Source organism: Chrysochloris asiatica, unplaced genomic scaffold (assembly GCF_000296735.1).
Source record: "Chrysochloris asiatica unplaced genomic scaffold, ChrAsi1.0 scaffold00093, whole genome shotgun sequence".
In the NCBI taxonomy this organism is placed as follows: Eukaryota; Metazoa; Chordata; class Mammalia; order Afrosoricida; family Chrysochloridae; genus Chrysochloris; species Chrysochloris asiatica.
Window position 1 is genome coordinate 10,419,497 of NW_006408611.1, and position 4,666 is coordinate 10,424,162.

The following is a 4,666-nucleotide window of genomic DNA, read 5'->3' on the forward strand; positions in this document are numbered from 1 at the left end:
AGTGCCACCAACTCGTTTAGGCCCCAGTGGTGCTCTAAAATAAGCATTGAACTGCTAACTGCAAGGTTAGTAGTTCAAACCCGTCTGCCCCTCAGAGGGACAAAACTGAGGCTTTCTGCTCCCATAAATACATACAGCCTCAGAATCCCTGTAAATGCAACAGACTCGACTACACTTAACAACAACACGAGTTTCACAGGGCCGAGAGACCCATATCCAAAGGATGCTGTTCACTCCCAACTCTTTGTTCTTGGTGGTGGTAGATTGCTTCTTCTCTGCTTGCTTTTGTCATTTACTCTCATAAAATAAAAGGTGGTATAGGCCAAAGCCCTGGGGAATCCCATTACATCAGATCAGGTGTGTGATGAGACTTAAGGTAGTACCCAATCTCGGATGCCCAAACCAAAGAAAAGTCATGCCATCAAGTCAATTCTGACTCTTAGTGACTCTATATAAGGTTGCTAAGGCTGTAACCCTACAGAAGCAGAAAGCCGCCTTTTCCTCTTACAGGATGACTGCTGGGTTTCAACTGCCAACCTCATGGTTAGCAGTCCAGTGCTTATCTTACAGCATCACCAGCATTGCAGCCCACGCTTAATCCTCCTATTGTTTAACAAACAACATCAGATAACATGGAAATTATCACATAACTGCCAAGCCACTGAGAATCATAGCTCAGCCAAGATGAGGGTGGGGGTGGGGGAAATAATTCAATCCATGACAACCGGAAGCTAATTATACAGCATCTACTACCTACATAGTAAAGCTGAAAGTGAAGAGGACTTAAAATATTTACTGATGAAGACCAAAGACCACAACCTTCAGTATGGATTGCATCTCAATGTAAAGAAAACAAAAATCCTCACCACTGGACCAATAAACAATATTCTTATCAACAGAGAAAAGACTGAAGTTGTCAAGGACTTCATTATTCTTGGATCAACTATCAACACTCATGGAAGCAGCAGTCAAGAAATCAAACGACGTATTGCATTAGGCAAATCTGCTGCACAAGACCTTTTTAAAGTGTTGAAGAGCAAAGATATTAGCTTGAAGACTAAGGTGTGCCTGACCCAATACATCATATTTTCAATAACCTCAAATGCTTGTGAAAGCTGGACAGTAAATAAGGAAGACCATTGAAGACTTGATGCATTTGAGTTAGGGTGTTGGAGGAGAATATTGAAAGTGCCATGGGCTGCCAAAAGAAGAAACAGATCCTTGTTGGAAGAAGTGCAGCCATTGTGCTCCTTGGAGACCAGGAATGTCAAACTTCATCTCTCATACTTAGGACACACTGTCAGGAGGGACAAGTTGCTGGAGGAGGATATCATGTTTGGTAAGGTGGAGAGTCAGAGAAAAAGAGGAAGACCACTAGCGAGATGGATTGGCAAAGTGGCAGCATCAATGGGCTCAAGTGTGGCAACAATTGTGAGGATGACCCAGGATCAGGCAGTGTTTCGTTCTGCTGTGCATAGGGTCACTTGAGTCAGTCCCGACTCGATGGAAACTAACTAAGAACAGCAAACCACCTAGGAACCGAGGACAAGTTTACCTCTTTCTTCCCTTCAGGAGATCCTGTCATGAAATGGAGATGGAAAAGTCACCAACAGGCATGTTGTTTCAAGCATGGAGATGCTGGAGGGGCAAGGTGGCAGAAGGGGAGGGACATGTACTCTGGAGTACAATAACTAGAAATATTCCAAGTAAAGCCCTCAGCAGTGCCTGCAACATGGTAGTTGTTCCTAAGTTATTATACAGGCTGAGGAGACATGACTTTAGCATCACAAAACATTGAGGACAAGCATTATCGATCTTTGTCAAGAGAAGCTTGGTCTTTTCTAAAATACTCCCAAAATTTCAGTATTCGGCTATTATTACAACTGAGATTAAAAACACAGAAGGATGTATAGAAGGACATTCCACCAAGAAGGTTGAGAATACAAAGGGACTTCAAAAATAGAATTAAAAGATAATGAAAGTTTTCCACAAACTTTTTTGAAGCCCCCAAATATGTCAAGACCATTGTTCAGAAGATCAAACCACTCTGGAAAGTTCTGTGGAACTTCATGTGGCTAACTTGAAGATTGTGGGACTGAGCTCCACGGTGGGTGGAGAGGAGATTTAGGCTGCCACTGAAGGGCCATGTGTGTCAATCCGGCTGTGGGCTCACTTTGAGGACAATGGGGGTCTCCAAAAGGATTACATGTTGGGGGTGGAGGTGGAGAAATTTGTAGTGGGAAAGATCACTCCAGTTCCAGGTGAGACATGCAACTGGATTCAACCTAATTAGCAGTTGAGACACTGTGAGGCAGGCAAAAAGAGATTTCATTTTGTATGGGCCCATATTTCTCCCAGGGGTACCCCTGTGACTGTTTAGATAACAGTTAATCATATGTTAATGTGATTGATTATGAAGACAAGGGACTTCTTGAAAAGATGTGCTGTGACTAAGGTCAGTACTAAAGATTCTAAAGAACTAGAATGAATTTCAGAACTGACAACAGCTGGAGCCGTGGGGAAATATGAGAGTTGAAGAAGGAGGGAAGAGCCGCATCTCCCGCAGGTTGCTGGGAGAAGGGGCAGAGCAGGAAGTGAAGGAAAAAAGCTCCCCTATCAAAGTTCAACCAGCATAACATAGTCAACCAAAGGCAGTCCTGGTGTGGGGCTGTGGGGAAAGTTAAGGACTGCTAACACCAGCTATTCCTTGGAAACCCTATACACAGCCAACTATGAGTTGGAATCGATTCAACAGCACTAAACAACAGTCCACAAAGATAATGTTCTACATCCTACTCTGGTGAGCAGCAACTGGGATCTTAAAAGCTTGTAGTGACCATCTAAGTTGCAATTATTGGTCTCTTCCTGTCTAGAGGAAAGAAGAGTGATGAAAATATGAGACGTATGGGAAAAAAATTCATCCGTGGACTAGAGGACCATGCAAATATCAATTTCCATGTCTCTGAGACCAGAAGAACTAGATGGTGCCTGTCTACCACTACCAACTTTTCTGAAAGGGATCACGTTATAAGGTTCTGAATAGAGTGGGAGAAAAATGTGGAACAAAGTGCAAAATCATAAAAACAGCTGGCTTACTGATGAGATAAAGGCTGGTGGAACCCCCAAGACTATGGCCCTTAGTTATCCTTCAGGTATAGAAATGAACTCACCCCCATCGTTCTGTTTTCATCAAACAATAGACAGGTCTATAAACCGAACAGAACAATACCATTAGGTACAATTTAGAATGATCAACCATTTGGGAACAAAAAGACAGCATTTACTCAAGGACAACATTCACATGGTTTAGGAAAGAAGGAGAAATGGAAACAGAACACACAAGCAGGAGGTGGGAAAGATGATATTACATTGTGGAGATTCTAGACAATGACATGAAACAAAATGTGGATGAGTTGTTTAATGGTAAATTGATTTGCTGTGTAAATCTTCACCCAATTCATAATTTATAGTTCTCTTGAGAGGTTCCCTGGTGAAGATTTCTGTGGGGCAGGTGTGGCCTTAGCATGGCTCAAGAAGCAATAAAACAGATATATTGCTGTGAGTTGAGCACATCCTGCTACTTTTCTCACAAAATCTACAACGTTCCACAGCCTCCTGAAGAAACTGTGGACCAAAAGAGACAGGAAATATGTGAGATGTTCAGGACACTACAACACCAGACTAGAATGATCAAGAGCAAACCCTCAGTGAAATAACTTGGTATCTCTGATTATATCTAAGAATAACATGTCCCATCCTGCTCACAGCAACTAATTCTAGGGCAGGCAGGTGATGCATTTGAAGAGTTCCAGCTCTGGCAATGATAAAATAGTTTCATCAGACTTATCTTCCCACAGATATCAATCAATCAATCTAGAAAAGTCATTTATAAGAAGACAGTTGCATGAATGCATAGGCAGATCATGGAAAGATTACCTGTGAAAGAGAAACTACAAGAGGTGAGATTTCCGAGTTTGTAGCTTTTTGCCTGATGGTCATGCTCAATATTCAATAAGTCTTAAAACTTAACCAAAAAATGACATAAGGTTAAATAGGAAAATGGAAAGGCCTTGTATCTATCAAAGAAGTTGAACTTACAATTAAAAATGACCATATCAAAACAGCCTGGTACATGTACAATGAAAGATACACTGATCAATGGAACAGAATTGAGTCAAAAAATTAACCCATCCACATACAGTCAACTGATTTTCGACAAAGTGCCCAGGTATATTGCATTGGGAGGAGATAGTCTCTTTAACGATTTCCTTTCTGCTGGAATAAAGGAAAGTGATATGCAAAAGATTGAAGCAAGACCTTTAACTTAGCCCTGTATAAAAACCAACTCAACACAGATTAAAGACCTAAATGTGAATACCAAAATTATGAAAGTCATCAATGAAAAAATAGGGACAAATGTGAGGTCTCTAATTCAGGGCATACACAGACTACCAAACATTTTGAAAAGTACACAAACAGAAGTAGACAAAATAGATGACTGGGACATACTAAAATTAAAAACTTATGTGCATCAAAAGACTTCACCAAAAGAGTAAAAGGGGAACCAGCCCACAGAATGGGGAAAAATATTTCGCAATGACACATCAGACTCATTTCTAAAATATTTAGGAAACTACAAGAAAAAGACAAATAACCCAATTAAAAA